Raw genomic sequence first — 20,006 nt, forward strand, 5'->3', positions numbered from 1 at the left:
AACATTACAGTAAACAAAAATGTAATTAAATGACAACCCAAACAAATATAACGATAAGAAAACCAATTCGTTTCCACCCTTGAGGCTTAGTGTCAGAAATATCAATGGCTTAGAAGTAATCTAGATCATGTAAAGTCTTACCTTTTAGTAAACTCCCTGGATATCTTAGCATTAAGTGAAACAAACTTACACTCTTCAATCCCCTCTTACTACTTTAACATGTCAGGATACCTCCCATTTTGCCATAAAGACTCGGATAGATATATGCACAGGCTGGGAGTCTATATCACCAGCACCCCTACTTTACCTAGAGAGAGGAATCTTGAATCAGATGATTTTTGTGCTTTCGACTAACATTTCATCACTGTGTTAGTTACTTATATTTTCTCTACCGTCCTCCTTCAAGTCAGGATTGTACCTTAATCGATCATATCTGATAGTATAGATGCAGCATATTTTCTCTACCGTTCTCTCTCAAGTCAGGATTGTACACTTAGATAGTCACACCCAAGTATATGTATTTGGTGACTTTAATGTCAACCATAAAAATTAGCCTGGTTTCTCAGGTTACACAGACGCAGTTGGACACTCTACTTATAGCTTCTCTATAGCCCATTCTCTCACACAGATAGTAGTGTTCCCAACTCGCCTACCAGATCGTGAACCTCAGCAGGCTTCACATCTAGACATATTTCTCACCAAAATACCTGAGGATTGTGTGACTAATGCCCACAGTCTACTAGAAAACACAGACCACCCAGTGGTATCAGTTGATATCACATTTAAATCCTAACCTGAAAGTGAGGAACCATTGCTCAAAAGTAAGGTACTACAGGACTAGGAAGCAATTAGAGAACACATCTGACACAACTGAATAGTGCAAAGAGGACATTGAAGCAAATGTTCCCACACAAAAATATTATAGCAAACCCCAATCACCCCCATGGGTCACTGCAAATTGTGCAGCTGCCATTGCACAAAGACAGCATGAATTTCGATGGTTTGTACATCATAAGTCAAATACAAATAGGCAAAAATTCGTAAATGCTAGAAATCATTGTAAGAGACAAATAGCGACAGCCAAAAGGAAGCATGTTGAAATAATCAGGGAACACATCGAATTGCAAAAGATAGGAATTTGTGATTTCTGGAAAATCTATAATAGTGTAGTAAATAAAGGACAACCAGTAATTCCCTACTGAACAACAACCAGAAAATTGCATGCACGGCAATGGAGAAAGCGGAACTGTTTGCCTGACACTTCACCTCCAACTCCACCTTAGACCCAACAAACAACTCCCTCCCAAATTTCCATATTTGATTATGTAAAAGTCACCCATTCTCATGTCCGCAATAGCATAAAAATTTAGACACCTCAAAGGCGTGTGGGCTTGATTTAATCCCTGCATTACTAAGTAAGAAATGTTCTGCCGAGCTAGCCCTCATACTTTCCAAGCTCTACAATAAATCCCTTGCTGCATCTTGCTTGCCTAATAGCTGGAAGATAGCCTCTGTTGTACCAGTGTACAAAAATTTAAAAAAAGAAAAAAGACAAATATGAAAAAAGAAAAAATGATATTCACATATCATACTGAAGCGGTAAGTGACCTATATAATACATTCGACACTGATTTTAAATATTGTACAATGTTTGTTGTTGGTTACTTTGTGTTATAATTGTGTTTTGTTGATTTGAAAAAGAATATGTATATATTTTATACGGATTATGATTGTTGGGCAGTTTCATTATTGTATTTGTTTTGTATTGTAATAATTGTTTTGTTGAATTGTGAAAAAAAAGTGTAAATTGATGGGATGCTAGAGAGCGTTGAGATGAAGGGGGGATAGAAATAATATACGTGAATATTTTTTTTAAATAGAAAGGGGAGGGATGTCGTGTGTTGAATATGCCCACACACACAAAGCAACACATGACAGCTCGTATCGTCAGAGGTAGAAAGGTCAACTATTTGACAAATGCAGCTTTTGAACATGAGCACACTTGCAAAAAGCAGGTCACATATATAGCAAAGAGGAAAAGGCAAGTTGAAAAGTTTACACTCAGTCGACCATCAACATCGCACATGTGTGGTTCAATCCATACTGGCTAAGAATATCAATAGCATATCTCATAGAATATTGGCCCATTTAAACAGTGATCATATCACTTTGGGACTGACAACTATTTCAATTTTAAAGTTTTAAAAAAGTAGTCATGTATTTAAATTAGAATCGTCTTAATTTTTCTATGATTGTATTTATATTGATATTGTATGATTGTAGGGAATTTTCAGTTGAAATATTTCAGATATATCAGGAAATGCTCAGCTTTTTCATGCATATGAAAAATGATGTCCTTTTAGCGACCAATGAAAATAAGGTGCATAATATATCCAAGTAGAACTAACAAGCACGTCTCCTCCTTGTGACAATCACTAGGAGTTTATCCTATCTGCCCACAACATTAGAAGAGGATGAAAAGTTTACTTGCTTACATCCTCCCAGATGATTATCATAGATAACATTTGAAACGTATCCAAATTTCATAACAAACACATGGCTAGGGATCTAAAAGATAGATACACACGTTCTTTTACTCATAGTCGAAAGAAAAATAAAAGTTCATACCAATAACAAGTAGGAGATAACGGTTCATAAATTAATTTCCATGAACACAAGGCTACCTTCTCTCACAACTGGAAGGAAAATAAAAGTTCAGACCAATAGCAAAGGAGGGGGTAACAGCTGTAGTGATAAATAACAAGACAAATTAACAATAAGAAAAATTAATAACGAATAACACTTATTGAAGAACTAGAATAATCTTGTTTTTATTTAACTACTTTCAAAATACTTGGATTTAACAACTTTCCAATAGGGTCTTACCAGCTGAAGTAAATTATGAAAGAAATGAGAGATATAATACTCAGATTTTTTTAAAATGCTGCATATATCATTCAGCTATCCAAAAACACCTGTTCTTGGATTATAACGTGCATGGTGCTCATGTGAGAAAATCAGCAACTGTAGGATAGCTAACTAGTGAAAATATAAGCAGCCGCTGTCTTTTCATATATGCAAAGAAAGCAAGTGTTTACATGCTGATGTCACGGGAAAGAGAATAGAAAAAAAGGACAGCACACGATGAGAAAAGACAGCAATCAAATGTGTTTTGACTCATATGCAGTGAGAGGAAAAATGTGCTGCATGGTTGAAAATGTTGAAACGCAGGTAAGGAAAATGACGCATACAAAAAGGGCATTTCTGACAGACATGTACAACGCGGGAGTGATATTTTTAAATACAGTGAAGTGCGTTGCTGAAAATTACTGGAATAAATGCTTTTGTATCAACCTAGAAAAATGCTAAATCAGATTTTAATGCCCTTCCATCTTACTTTGTCCCTGCGATGGTACCAGACAATGTGCAGGTCCGTTTTTTTAATACATGGTTCGAGTGCAGGAGCTACATTACATACTTTCATCTCTATAACTGATCAGTGAAATTCCAAATCAAAACCCTGGTCACTTTGCCAGTTGCTCTACTACTGAACCATAAACACTACTATTAACAGTGGGGGATTAATCACATTTTTATTTTATTTGTGGTAATTGAAAGTTATTTTTAACTGATCAGTGAGATGCGAAACCAAAATCCCAGTGACTTCGAATATTTGGTTTGTAAGCTGTGCTGATTGCTGCTAGAAGTTAACTTCCCTTCCAGATTACCAAATAAAAGGTCATTTCTCAGTCAAGCTGAACACATAACAAATGCAGTTCATCCACTTATGAAAACCCAGTAATAATAATTCCAATCTTTTCATCTATCACAGTTAATGTCTCCCAAAATACGAAATAGTTTAATTTTATGTCGCCTTTACTTTTAAAAACAGAATTACAGTTAAAGTGTACTATCACAATCCGGTAAGCAAATATTCGACAAGTGTTATTTTAACAATGTTTGCACAATAAATTACACTCAAGATGAGAACAGTAGTCCTAATAATCCAAATAATCCAAAGATTCATTCTTTATCTAAAAAATTCAGAACTGTAATATTGTAATTTGTTTAAAAATCATGATTATTTTTTTTTTAATTCAGTCAAAGTTATTAGTAATGTTTGTTGTTTTGGTTAATGTCTAAAATCTTTCCAAACCCCCTGAAATCCTTTACAATGACGACATTTATAAGGTTTGGAGGGTGCTAAAAACGAATATATATTTTTAAAAAATGGCTCAGGGAAATAGTTTTCATGATATGAAAAATTTACACATTTAAATATAAATTAAACGTAAAATGAGCACCCACTTATGGCCACCTAGGAAGGGGGTCATTTTTTACCTTTGTTTTTTGGGCAAAAAGTGTTTTTTGTTTACTTTTCTAATGTCCTATTTCAATAAAGACACAAGGACATTGGAGAACAAAAATAAAGTATCATCTGTATACAGATACGTGTCATTCCTTATGTTATCAATGATCACCATTTTTGTATGTGCAAGTGCATACATATATTTACCACAGACAAGTAGTCTTCCACATATTAAGCAATGTAATTCCTTATCTATCAGTGAATATCACGGATAGCCAATTCTGTATGTGAAAGTACATACTTAATTCGAAACCACTGATAACAATTACATTAATATCCAGATACGTACTTGTTTGCAGTAAATTTAAATGCGATATTCGTTTTCAGTATACCTGAAAACCTATCAAAGTTGTAATGTTAAAGATGATTGTTGAGGTAGAAAGTAAATAACAATTTACCAAAACGGCTTTCACGCAGGCCAACAAAAGAAATAAAAAAATATCATCATGTGCCCAGAAATTGGGTGATCATTTTACATTAAAGTTATATAGAAAACTGATCTCCACTTTTTGAAAAAGTAATTTCCTCCTATCATGAAAAATAATTCTCTGCGCCATTATTGAAGTATATATTCGCTTTTTGCACACTCGAAAAACAATAAAATAATCCGCGGTAAAAAAAAAAAAATAAAAAACAACAATTTTTTTTACTTTAAAATTGTGATAAGAAATTGTTTTTTTAAGTTTATAAAATTATCATTTTTTCTTTGGTAAACCATAAAGAAGTTTGTTTTTACGTTTAAGTTAATATTGAAAAAAAAACAATCAACAGCGAAAAATGTTAACAATAAATCAACATTTTCATTAGGATTATTCACTTAGTAAATATAGTTATCTCCCTTACATTTTTAACATATTCTGCAAATGGGCAAAATCTGAATTCGATTAACTTTATCTGCTTTTATAAAGGAAACGATTTTTCAAATGTGATTGACTTTACAAGCTCAACTTAACATTCAAGATGACAAACGGAAGAGCAAGTTCGCAGAAAACAAAATTGACGAGAAAAAATAAAAATAAATCATTTCGACATAGAGCCGATCTATTTGGTGAATATCACGGATAAAATTGGTTTTATTTCATTCAATATTTTAATATGTATATGAGAGAGAATAGATTACAAGTTTCATCTTTATTAATTCTCTAATTCATTGTATGGTACGTGCAATTTAATGGGGGACACTGAAAGGTGAACGTAGTTTAGAATTCTGGCTTATCATATTTGTTATGTATTTCCAAAAAAGTCATAAAAACATATTTGGATGTCATCAGCTAGAATCGAAACCAAAAGTAAAAACTGTAACATTCAAAGTTGGTGACGTTATCACTGTACAAATATAGCATGCATATGAACTGATTAAAAATAAACTAAGATGAATGCACAAAATGTGTAACAATTAATAGAAGGTTTCCATCAAGACATCCTCACATACATAAAATAAAAATATAGAAATAACTCTGGAAAATAACGACATTAGAAAAAGAACTCGAACTCATTGTATTAACATGAAATAACATTTATCTACGTGTTAGGAATATTAATTCAAATCGTTTCAAGGTAAATGCTTTTTTTTAACGAGTGTTCATTATGCAGGCTTAGTTAAATGAGGATCCCGTGTGATAGCATGAAGTTTAAGATTACTGATTTTTATGAACAGAGTGTCACACGTGGCTTGAAATGAATGTGAATATTTTCTGAGAGAAAAACGGTCATTAAACGATGTAAGCACAATTTTTATGGTCATTTTTTATCATTAAAATCATATTAAATACTTTTTAATTATATCATTTTTTGTGAAAATATTGAAAGAATACTGCTTATTTTAATGTTCCTGAAATATTAAAAATACTTATAATTGTTAACATCTACAATGTTTTACTTTATATATATATATATATATATATATATATATATATATATATATATATATATATATATATATATATATATATAAAGCAAACAGAAATCCATGCGTTATTTTTAATTTAAAAAGACAATAATTTGCTATTTTAGTCACAATATCGGCGTCACTTAACACATGTATCAATAAAAAATAAAATCCATTCAATAATTGCTATTTTAAAGTTTATTATCCATTTTCATATTAAGTTAAATAAAATTACAAAAAAAAAAACACGATAAAATATTTAGTTTAAAAAACAAATAACGATTTACTAAACGACGTTTTATTTACCGGAATTATTTACCACAATTCTGATACTGCTAGTCCTGAGCATTCAAATAAGGAAATAATAAAATCCATTCAATAATTGCTATTTTAAAGTTCATTATCCATTTTCATATTGACATGAAATGACAAAAAAAAACAAACAAAAAAAAAACAAATAACGATTTACTAAACGACGTTTTATTTACCAGATATTTTTTCCGGCATTCACGGAAGTTATTATCTCCCCTTGCAAGTTCGATTTGTTTATATTTTTACCATTTTACTTAACACACGCATATTGAGAGTAGATATGGTAAAAAAAAAAAAAACTGAAAGAAACAAAACAAACAAAAACATTGTTGAGAACACAAAGAGAAAAGATAAGAATCGAAAAGTTATAAAAAGCTGAATGGGGAGTCGTGTGCGTAAGGAATTGAATAACACAACTAGAAGTAAGGGGGTCGGACATGTGGGTAAAGAAAATAAACAAAGTTTGTAGTTAAGATGAAATAATATAAATATTTAAAAAAAAAAATAACGTTAAAAGTATATAAAAGTGTCTTTAAGAAGGAGATATATAATGTTTCTTACCGGAGATGACTTAAAACGGCGAAGGACAACAGATGATAAAAGACAGAGACATGTGGGTCTAGAAAGACTGCCGACTACAATTACGGAATAGAACACTGGTCAACCTGCCGGTGTCGAGTCAGGGGAATATAAGCAAAATGTCCGGCCATGGGAGATAACTGTTGATTGACTAAACTAAAGGACAGATAACTATTTAAAAAAGGATACTTTTACCATTTTTGTAATTCATTTATATTTAAAAAAAAATGTTTGTTTTTTTTATTGAAAGACGGTGTAAGCGTTAATCTTTGAACTTATCTCTACTGTTTTGTTAAGTAAACTACTTTTAATTTATTCGATTTCGAAATTTATTTCATTAAAAATATTCGTGTATTTATGTTATATATATATATGTGTTATATATATATATATATATATATATATATATATATATATATATACTGCTAAAGTTTATCCTAAGTACAACCATTGCCCCATATAACTAATTACTGTAACATCTACAAACAAACAAAAAAACACCTCCTCAATCTTCCCCTACCCTATCCCATCCTATCTTTTACTGCTTTATCCTCTCCCTTCTCCTCACAGACTAACTTATATCTCAATTTTAATTTTAATCTCATTTAACCCTATTCACCCACTGTCGTATGTCTGTTGTTCCATTTAGTTAAATTTACAAATTAGAATCCAAATTTCTACCCAGAAAACAAGTCAATCCTTCACTTCCACATTCACTAATACTATTAAGAAATGCCCACCCCATATATTCCACCGTTCTTATATATATATATATATATATATATATATATATATATATATATATATATATATATATATATATATATATATATATATATATTGGAAAATTTTGGTGTGACTGCAGTCATGGAGTCAGACTGCTAAGGGTGGCATGTGCGAATTCGAAACCCGACCGATGGGACACGAAAAGGGTTTTTTTTTATTAGATGCTAAATCCTACCCTCTGATGAGAAGGAAAGTATTTCTTCGAAATGCTGCAGATTAAGGACTATCCACTTATTTTGAGCTTCCTTTTTAAAATTAAATATGTTTTTAACTCTAAAAAAAAAAAACGGGACTGGATTCTTGGCAACATTCTCCACTCTAAAACGTTCAGTCCGATTCTCCAGATCTCAACTGAATTCAACCCCCCACCCCCGACCTCTTCACTGCTGGCCTTATATTGTCTCATTCATGCAAATTAAGACGGGATCGAACCTGATGATTTGTCACCTTTTTGTGTCCCGTCGGTCGGGTTTCGAATTCGCACATACCACCCTTAGCAGTCCGCCTCCATGGCTGCGGTCACACCAAAATTTTCCCTACGTATATATATACAGAGAGAGAGAGAGAGAGAGAGAGAGAGAGAGAGAGAGAGAGAGAGAGAGAGAGAGAGAATAAATGACAAAATTGATGATGTTGACCATCTTATAATAAATTATAAGATGGTCAACATCATCAATTTTGGAATATAGTTTTTTGTCATTTATTCTATGCTTTAATTCAGTTGACTTTTACAATTCTTGACAATATATGTTTCATAGAGCAAAATCAATCACTTAATTATTATATCAATCAGTTAATCTAATATGCCCTTAACTCATAAGCAGAAATAGCAACCATCAATCCCTCAAAAGAAAATGGTGCAATGGAAAAATATTAAAGGTATATGCAGCTTCTCTTCCAATTTTCAGATTTTAATCATCTCAAATCACACTTCATTTCCTTTTGGCGGATTGATTGTTGCTATTTCTTCTGATGAGTTAAGAGCATAATAGATTCACTGATTCATATAATAATTAAGTGATTCATTTTGTACTACGAAACAGATACTGTCAAGAATTGTAAAATTCGATAATATGTGTAAACGCTTACTTTCTTAAGTGGTCTTATGATTTTGACCAGGAATATTGGACCCTCTTCCAATTAGGCGATTCCCTTGGATTTTACTTGTGAAAATGGAAATTTAATCAAATTTTTTGGATTTTATCGTTATTGGATATTTTACCGTTTACCAGACTATCCATTCACAGGAAATCACCTGGTTTTTCCCCTTATTCCCTCTGCTTCATTATTTTTTGCCAAGTAAGATCTATGACTTGTAGTTTCATTAAATACTATTGCAAGCAAAATTCGATCCCGCATTGTACTAAATCCTACCCTCTGATGAGAAGGAAAGTATTTATTCGAAACTCAACGGATTAAGGACTATCCACTTATTTTATGCTTCTTTTTTTAAAATTCAATATGTTTTTAACTCTTTTTTAACGTGTTTTTTTAATATGTTTTATTAACTACGTGTTCTTTTATATATATTATATATATAATATATATAATATATAAAATATATATAATATATATGTATATATATATATAATATATATATTATATATATACATATATATTATACATATATATATATTATATATATACATATATATGCATATCTATTATATATATACATATATACATATTATATATATACATATATATATACATATATATATGCGGATGTTGTTATATCTGTGCACATGTACATATGCATATGCTGCTATGTATATATGTACGTGTATATATAAATTTTGTTGGTATATTTTCATGTATGTGGCTGTATACGTTTGTATTTGTATGTATATGTATATATGGGTGTGCATATATGTGCTTATATTTTTTCATACGTATGTACGTATATATGTATATGTTCCCCAGTGATTTTGTGCCTACATTTTAATATGCTAACTTGTAACCCAAGTAAATCTAATCCATTTGACCCTAAAATCGAATACCTCAACCTAAAATAGTAATTCAGGTATTTACCTCTCGATGCAACCCTTGGCCCCGAATTCATTTTTATAATACAATTTACCTGGACTATTATGACATTTTTCATAATTTATATTTTACATTTTATATTCATGTAAATTATTTTCATTTATATTTCACGTCTTTAGGTATTGATTTATTTCATTATTTACTGTTTTATTTAGTTACTTACTCATCTATCGACTTTTAAAAAAATTTATTTATATTTTATTTATGTATTGATTTATTTACTTCATTATTATTTTTTACATAGGCATAACTCTTGTCAAGGCCAGTGACTGCTCGAGGATAAGAGTTACGAGTTTACAGTAGTCAATTGGACAATATAGTATACGTTAGTAATGGAAATTCAGTAAATTTGTTAACTTAAGTGGAACGGCTCATCAAGAACTTGTTTACTTTACACTTGAAGACAACCATATTGGGGTCATCTGGAAAGCAGGAAAACGGAAGACAATTCCACAGGCGTACAGTTCTAAGAAAGAAGCTTTGTTCATGGAATCTACATGTAGGTTTAGGCACAGATAAAGAGCGGGGGAAATTATTGATAGTGTTTTCAGCTAGAGGAGTGTTCTTGTGAGAGTTTTACGAGGGGGGACCATAGATTGAGGCTCAGTCGAGCACTTGCCATGAAAATAACGAAAAAGCAGAGAAAACACGCAACTTCTCTTCTCTGAGATAGAGATTGCAGGGAAGGGGATCAGAGCGTTGATAATGTACAGATAGAAGCTTGGTTTTAGATGCATTAAAAGTAACCAGCCACTCCTTTCCCCATTGTACTACTTGCTCACGATCCGAGGAGAAAGAATCGGAGAGAACTTGGTCATTTACGATCTTAGATGTGCTACCATAGATGGTAGTGTCATCAACATGAATGTCTACGAATGATGTAAGTATGTGTTTTGGAATATCATTAATGTAGATCAGGAAAAGAGTTGGGCTCAGGATCGACCCCTGAGGGACTCCAGCATTAATCCTGTGAGCTTCTGATTTTTGTCCATCAACTGCTACTCTTATGAACCTATCAGAGAGAAATGATTTCATAATTGAGAAGACATTTTCGGCTATACCATAGCTGGAGATCTTGTGAAGTAAACCTTTATGCCATACCCTATTAAAGGGCTTTGATGTGTCAAGAAGAATTGCCCTAGAAAGGTTGCCTCCTTTAAGAGATTCGCTAATCATATGAGATATAACTGTAAGCACATCTGTTATAGATCTAGCAGAAGGGAAACCATATTGTGTGTCACTAAGAAGGTTATTTTACTGAGATTGTTGTTTTTTTCTATATTTTAGAGATTCCAGATACTTACTCATGATGCACAGTAGACTTATTGGCCTGTACTGAGAAGGAAATAAGCGATCACCTGAATTCTTGAATACAGAACATACTGATGAGATTTCCCAGGGAAACAATTCTCCTTAAACAGTTTTGTAAGTATGGGTGCTAGTTCTGGTTGAAGTATTTTGAGTACTATAATCGGAATACCGTCAGGGCCGGTTACATTACTGGAATCAAGGTTTTTGATTAGCTTGGCAACATCACGTACAGATATTTGTATATCACATAACGTGTTTTCTGATACAGGAGAAAATATTGGGGGTTGACGGCCTTGGTCACAAAGGGTAGAATAAGATGCAAAATTCTTTGTAAAGAGTTTAGCTTTGTCTGATGCTTACGAGATTACCTCAGGTCCATTCATGATAGTTGGGATAGAGCACACCTTTCTGTTCAGGATTCTGTTTGCTATTTGCCAAAACTGGTGGGAACCAAGCCGCTGCTCAGCTGCTTTGGACTTGACGGACTGAGCATACAATTCTTGCATTCTTTATTACCTTCTTACAATGGTGGTTGCTGGCAGTCCTGAAAGCGGTTTTAGTCTCAATGCATCGATTACATTGGTAGCAATGGAAACAGTGATTTCTGTGCGTAATGGCAGCAGCACATGGCTGGCTGTTAGGTATTTGCTGGAACTTTTTCGAGTGTATTAACGATTCCATCAGGCGTTATACTATAGAGGACACATCCTTTTTAAACATGGAATGCAGAGGTAGATCGGATATAAATGTACGGAAGCTATCCCAGTCATCCATAGTGCATCGATATACTGTAGGTTAGAGAGGTAGTTATTTTTTCAAAATTCCAGACTAACTCTTTATTTTCAAGCCGCTACCATTGCCACTCAAACAAACCGAAACTGTACTCTTACCACAGTCGTTTAGGTGCGGAAGTATCAAAATAGAACCATGGCTGGCTGTTAGGTTTTTGCTGGAACTTTTTCGAGGGTATGAAACGGTCTATACCTACAATTAATCATTCGGTCAGGTCTGATAATATAGAGGAAACATCCTTTTTAAACATGGAACGCGGAGGTAGATCCGATATAAATGTACGGAAGCTGTCCCAGTCAGCCATAGAGTGTCGATATACTGTACAATGGAGAGATACGCCTGAGGACTTATTACATTTCATTTTTATCTTAATTGATACAACAGACTGGTCGGAAGATCCAAGAGGAGACAGAACGAAAACTGAACATAGTTCAGGGTAAGTTAAGAAGTCTAGGAGACACGCATACTGGCCGTTAGTGTGTTCGTTAACAATCTGAGTAAGGTCATAAGCAATGGCGAAATCATGACAGAACCTCTCCTCCTCATCGGTATTGTTTGAGTGAGTTAACCATTCCACATTGTGAACATTGAAGTCTCGGCATACGTGAATGGTAGCTGAAGGATAAGCAGATAGGACTTGATCAATTTTCTCAGATATGTTTTTAAAGATAGTAACTCCGCTGTTTTGGGGGCGATAGAGAGTAAATATAAATGCAGTAGTGTGAGCAAGTGCAACACGGAAGCAAATATAGGATTTTCTCTGGAGAGGTCCCTACCACATGGAGAGCCATCTTTAATATAGGAACATATTCCATGTCCATCGCGATCTTGGGGTCAGATTTGGAAATTAAGTTAGAGTAATCTTTATTTAGGAACTCATCTAGGGAAAAACTATTGTAACACTATTGAAATTGACAGTTTAGTGTTTGCAAAAAATGTACCAAATGTTTTTTAAGAAAAACAACAACCAAAACAGGAAGTAATAAAAAAAAGTTCTTGAGGATGTTGAAGACGAAAATAACGTTTAAAATTCCAGTAAACGAGTAGTTTCCAAGATATGAAGAAATGTTAGTTTAAAGAAAGTGGGGTATCACTTTTCTATAATAATTTTACGTATAATGATCACCCACTTTATGGCCACCACTAGTTTAAAACTAGAATTTACGCCGCTGAAATACACATTCGCCGAATTTTTCTTGGAGGACCGTCAACTTGTGGGTGCTCAATTTACGTAAAATTCTTCATGTCTTGGAAATTACTCGTTTACTGGAATTTTAAATGTTATTTTCGTTTTCAACATCCTCAAAAACTTATAAATGTCTTAATTTTCCAATTTTTTTTTCTATAGTGTAGAAAAGTCGATTGTCTGCCCCTTTCTGGTCTTATATTTTCAACATTGGCAATAGGTGTCGCTAGCAGTGTATCATTCAAAAACAAGATGGTGGGAAGTTTTTCTTCGATAAAATGTCTCATAATATTTGATTTTCTTAAATAAAAAAAAAAACTACTTGATCGATTTACGTGATTGTTGGAATATGACCCTTTCATGATACGTACATTATAAAGATTTTTTTCAGATTTTTATAGTAACAATGATTATAGACTTGCACCGTCGATTGTTTTTGTTTTCAATACTGACTTAAATATAAAAAAAAGTGTTTTATTGTTTACCAAAAAAAAAAATGCATGTTAAATGTTTTTCACTGTTTCACAAGTTAAAGTTTTTTTTAAAAAATGCTCGGCTGTATTCCTCCCTCTGTATATATTTTTGTTTTCGACTTTATTTAATTTTTTTCTATTGTTGAATGGTCACTAATCTATCAGATTTTGTTTTCAATACTGACTTGAACAAAAAAAAAAAACAACGGTCAATATTTAGAATATTTTAAACACAAAAACTATCTTTAACATGAAGGTTTTCGAAGGTGCTGAAAACGAATATATACTTCAAAAGTGGTGCAGAGAATTCTTTTTCATGATACGAGGAAATTACTTTTTCAAAAAGTAGGGGTCACATTTCTATATAAATTAAATGTAAAATAAACACCCACTTTCTGGTCACATGGTGATAATTTCTAGGGGGTGGGGGCTGTCTGAAAGCCGTTTTGGTAAGTTGTTGCTTACTTTGCATATTAACAATCAAAGTTAACATGACGAGGTTTTCGGGTATGCTGAAAACGAATATCACATTTAAAATTTCTGCAAACAAGAAGATTTCTGGCTTAAAAGCAATGAGCATGATAAGCCACCACTGATACCATAAAGAATTATATTGGTTAATATTCAGAAACCTACTTGTTTGCGGCAAAAATATACATGTACTTGCACATACAGAAATGGTCACCACTGATAACTTAAGGAATGACACCTATTTCTGGATGGACATAAAGTAGGTGCTCATTTTATGTTAAATTTATAATGAAAAGTGAGCCTCCACTTTTTGAAAAATTAAGTGTTTTATAACATGAAAACTATCTGTGTTAGTTTTTAAGTATATATTCGTTTTCAGCACCCCTGAAAACTTGTTCCACCTATCTTCGACGTGCTGTTTTTTGTATAAAAATAACTGAATTCTTTCAATTATCACAAATAAAATATGTGGTTTATCCCTCACTGTTTATAGTAGAGTTTATGGCTTAATAGTAAAGCACCTGGCATAATCACTGAGATCTTGGTTTCGAATCTCACTGATCAGTTATGAAGATGAGAATATGTAACGTGACTCTTATACTCAAGCAATGTCATTTCAAGAACTTGCACATTATCTGGTACCATCGCAGGAACAAAGAAACAATGAAAGACCTAAAACTATGACTCAACATTTTTTTAGGTGGATACAAAAGCAGGCGATAGGGTTTTAGACCCAAATTCAATATTAAAGATTTTTCTCTGAAAGTTGGGATAGTTGAGTGGTTCACGTCTTGCAAACAGAAGGTTGACTGGAGTCGCTTCTCTTTCACCAGTCTTTTTGATATGATGCTAATATCTGCAACAGTATCAACGAGAAAGCATGTACCAGTGTTTTTGCCAGAATGTCTGACGAGTGTGGGCTTTGCCAGGAGTATCGTCTCCCCCTACTGCCTGGCCTGGACATTTACCTCTATGAACGAATGAATCGATTTATTTTATATTGTCAAATGAATAAATTCATTGGATGTGACGTAACTACAAAATGCAAAAATCCAACAAAGATTAAAAAATATAACGTTTAATTTTTTATTGTAAAACGAATAAATTGATTGGATGTGACGAAATATAAATTAGATACGATTATAAAAATAATAATTAAAAACCCGAAACAATTGTAGAGGTAAAGAATTGATCTAACACCAAATGTTATGTCGCTGGTGACTTGGATGGGCACGTTTACACGACAGGTTTTCTTAATGTTTCCAACTGATTTAGACTCAATAGTGCGTAAGTAGCTCAGTAGAAGTCCACCCATGCAAAAGTATTTTCATCTGATACTAATACATCAATTATTCTAAGTGGCTAACCAGTTTATAATTGTTGAATTTTTCTCGATATCCTGATGCTGCAACAGTAAATGATAATGCCACAGTCTAATTTCTCATATAAGTAGAACAACGAAAATTGGCACAGTTATTAATTTTTTTCCAGACAAGAACATTTCTTGCATCGTTTAATGCATATCAGGAGACAGTTTTTGTGGAAGATGCGGACATTCAGAAATCAAGCTGAATCAATTGTGGATCGAAGTGATATTTTGCAGGAGGATATTTGCTCATATGACCCCGCCTTTTGATTTTGATAACCTTATTTAATTTTCTAAAATGTGAAGCATAATAAGATTCTGTAATTTTGCAAAAAATTGCCAGAACGATATGCATACCACGGGAGACTGCTGGTGAATTTCATAATGCCATGAAACTTTCTTTTTTAGCTGAAGCCAGTTCAACACATCTAGAATGAATATTGCTTCGGTAATCGTCACGTTTTGCTTCTGGAAAGTTGTCAGCAACCTAGGAATCCATCAGATATTCTCCACAGAGATATTTTAGGCGATTTGCCGAATAGTCAAGCATGGATCTCCAAAAACGGTAAACTCACCATAGCTGACAGTTGCCTCATCAATGGCAGATGGAGGGCAACCAGATCTAGGTGTTTCTGCTACAGATTTCATGACATTGGAATTCACAATATAAATGTTTTGCGTGCATGGCACGTGACAGGCTCCATTTCACACTTAACTAATTTTAAATAAAATTAGGAACAACAATTTATTCAGAGTTCTAATTTGCATCATGACACATAGAAATATAAATCATTGCATATGCAACATTTCTACTAGATCAGACAAACTGAAGTGAGTTAGGATATTTAAACATGAATATTTGATTTAAAATAGACGTTTTATTGAGGTGTAGTAAATTTTAAAAGTAAAAAAGCTGTTAAGACGTGACCTTGGCATAAAAGTTGTATATTCTTTCGTTTTAAAGATTTACTTGAGAACTAAAACTTTTTTTTAAAGAGGAACCACATAGATTACAAAAATATGGCTTTTCAGTTTTTCATATTTTACTTTGTACGGAACATCGAACGATACTTTGCTAGCATGTGTGTGTGCTTAAAAAGGTCGGTATTGTAACAAAAACAGAAAAATAGACTAAAATAGTTACCCAATTGGTTTTATGGGAAACGGTCACTAGAGCGACATAGACTGTCGCATTTCTATGCAAATGATACAGGTGAATAAAAACAGAACTAAAGTAAACAGAGGATGAGTTAGAACAAGGTGTGATACATGGTTGTGTTCAAGTTGCCTTAACTTGAAGTGTCGTGTCGTAATTTGGATACTTTGAAAATAGAGTGTCAAGTTTTTTATTTTGATATTTCGACAACATTATCAAGTGTAGGATTTGGACGTTGTGACAACATTAACATTATTATCCCTATTAAGTTTGGGAGTTGGAAGTTTTGACAACAGTGTCGATTATACCTGATAAATTGTTAGTTAAACTTTTTATATATTAGTTAGTTTGAAGAGATCCTCCTGGAACTTACACGTGTTTTATTACGATATGAATTCATATCCGAGGGCAAATTTATAGACAGTTATTATCTCTGTTATTGTTTTGTTGCTAAAGTTTTGTGTTCTAGCCATTGTGTCTAAATATTTCTTAGGATTTTTCATTAGGCCAGCTTGTAGATTTCATATACTTTTGTTTCAATTTCCTTTAGTCAGAGTTCTCTGAAATGAAGGGGCTCACACTTGAACTCTATATGAGATACATAGATATCATAATGTTCTGCTAAAGTTCTTTTGAATTCCGTATATTTTTGCATATGACACAACAAACCATTCTTTCTGTTCAAAGAACCACAGAATGTGTAGACCACAAGGAATTATCTTTATATCGATTTAGTTATCTATCCATCTAACTGGCGATATAGACAAGAGATGGATATGAAGATGTTTTCATAAAAGCTGTCAAACATTATCAAACCATATCATAGACAAGTGTCACTGGAAGCATCTTATCAACTGTCCAGAACTATGTATATGTTACTACGTGAGCAGGTTAGCTGGAGATCACATTATAGTTGGAAGTTGGTTTAACGGTTGTCTCCCCTTGGAAGAAAGATGACGGGTCACAAAAATGGAAACTAACAGAACATATAACTTATTGAACGTCCTCTTATTTAAAAAAAATTGCACAACGAACATATATATATGAAAACAACAATGATAAATGATTAAACGCTAAAGTAGATATTTAGACATGAATACTCGATATAAAACGTTTTATTGAGATGTAGTAAAGTTATAAAGTAAAAACACTTAAGATGTGACCTCGGCACAAAAGTTGTTCTTTTATTTTAAAGATTTTCTTGAGAATAAAAACTTTGTTTATTTAAAGAAAATTATTAACATAATTAAAGGATCATATTATTTTGTCTTGTTAGAGAAGATACACATACATTACCAAAAATATGGCTTTTCAGTTTTCTTATTTTACTTTGTAACAAAAACAGAAAAACGGCTAAAACAGTTACCAATTGGTTTTATGGTAGATGGTCACTAGAGCGACACAGATAAAAACTGTGAATAAAAACAGATGTAAAGTAAACAGAGTCAACTTGGAATAATGTGTTTTGGATTTTGACAACAGAGTGTTGAGTTTGGGATTTGAAAGTTTTCACAATAGAGTGTCAAATTACTTGATAGATTGTTAGTTAAACCACATAATTTATTAAGTTTGAAGAGATCCTCCTGAAATATACACATGGTTTTATTACGATATGAAGTCATATCCGAGGGCAAATTTATAGACAATTATTCCTGAACATAAAATGAGTATATACACATCAGACAACAAAATAATTTGAGGTTCAGAAAGTGAAGAACCACAATATAGACACTATGTACATTAGTAATACCAATAGGCATTATTAACACACTACTGACACGTCACAATCACACAACACGTATACATTAGTGTACATGAACCTTCCATCACAAGTACATATCTCTGTATGGTGATATGGTACACTACTATATAACATACAATATTTTGGTATCCAGTTTGGATATGTCGAGATCATTCTCCCGTCTCTATACAACAAATCTTGTTTGTCTCTTTTTTAATTAATTATTTTGCTTAAGCTTGTAATAGCGTATCCTACCAGATACCAGACATTCAACCTTTATCTCACACAGTTCAACCGAGCAATCATTTTAAGATTCTTACCGTCTCTTCTTGTAGAATAATTTAAATCTCTCTTGCACTTGGTTCATCAGATATATTTGCTAGTTTTTAGAATTCTTTTGTCTAATTTCAATTGCTCCTACAATTACTGAAATAGAAAACTTCAAAAGATTCCAGTTTCTTTTATATCTACTTAGAAGCATTGGCAACCAAACTTTGATTGTAAGCAGTCATTATAACTCTGTGCTGATCATAGTGAAGAAATCCTCTTTAAAGCCAGTCTATAAAGTCTTCCTTATTTATATAATAATAATAAATCCAGAAAGAACTTGTCACACCAGGACAACTTTATAAATAGTTATACTTTTTGTTATCGTTTCATTTCTAAAGTTTAGTGTTATGTGCATTGTGGCTAAATATTTCGTAGGATTTTCATTAAGCTAGCTTGAGATTTCATTTTTGTCTTTTTGTTTCAATTTCATTCAGTCAGAGTTCTCAGAAATCAATGTGCTTCCTTCCTGGGGTCCACACTTGAACTCTATATGAGATACATAGATATGTTAATGTTCTATTAAATTTCTTTTGTATTTCGTATGTTTTTGCATATGACACAACAAATTGTTTTATCCTATTCAAAAAACCACAGAATGTGTTATGAAGTAGATAGAACACAATAAATTATCTTTATATCGATCGAGTTATCTAACTTTGTTATTTATCTATCTATCATCGAGCTAGCTATCCATCTCGATCTATCTATCTTTCTATCTGGCGCTATATACAAGAAATAGATATGAAGATGTTTTCATAAAAGCTGTCAAATCATTATCAAACCATATCATAAACAAGTGTCACCGGAAGTATCTTATCAACTAACCCAGGACTACATGTATGTTACCACGTGATCCGGTTAGCTGTAGATCACATTGTACTTGGAAGTTGGACTTTGAGTGGTTGGTTTAACGGTTGTCTCTTGCATCCTTGGGAGAGATGACCTGTCTAAAAAATGGTGACAAATAGAATTAAGAACCCAACATGGTAAAAGAAACTCATTTTCATATTTATCTGCAGTCAACAATCTGGAATGTGAAATAAAAACTAATAAAAAAAAAACAATCATCGTTTTTGTCCAACAGGTTCCAGCCTCCCCCTCCAAGAACAAGATGAACCCAGATGGACGAGCAATGAAGATACACACACACAGAGATGTATAAGAACACTCTGATCACGGAACATAAAATGAGTATATACA

Source organism: Euprymna scolopes, chromosome 46 (assembly GCF_053919585.1).
Source record: "Euprymna scolopes isolate OS-2025 chromosome 46, ASM5391958v1, whole genome shotgun sequence".
NCBI lineage: Eukaryota > Metazoa > Mollusca > Cephalopoda > Sepiida > Sepiolidae > Euprymna > Euprymna scolopes.